Raw genomic sequence first — 332 nt, 5'->3', positions numbered from 1 at the left:
GAATTGCCTAGAGCTTCGTTCGATAACTTCAGTACCTTAGCCACAACTTTTTTAACCCATTTTCAATTACCAATAAGGTACGAAATGGGAACAAAACTTCTTACCAACTTCAAACAGACAACGGCCACTCACATATCTGATCATATACATGAGTGGCGACGTCGTCGTAGGATGGTAGAAACGTACGTTCCCGATCAGCTCTTAGCTGAATGGTTTATCAAGTCATTACTGCCTTCCATCATGGAAGATGTGGCAAAGGGGGGAGTCGTAATAGAAGAGCAAGTTATCGCTCGTGCACAATAGCTAGACTTGATTTACACTCAGTCTGGCAT

Source organism: Pinus tabuliformis, chromosome 1_1 (assembly GCF_031772625.1).
Source record: "Pinus tabuliformis cultivar Carrire ecotype Pingquan chromosome 1_1, CPIR1, whole genome shotgun sequence".
Classification (NCBI taxonomy): domain Eukaryota; kingdom Viridiplantae; phylum Streptophyta; class Pinopsida; order Pinales; family Pinaceae; genus Pinus; species Pinus tabuliformis.
This window is presented reverse-complemented; position numbering follows the sequence as displayed.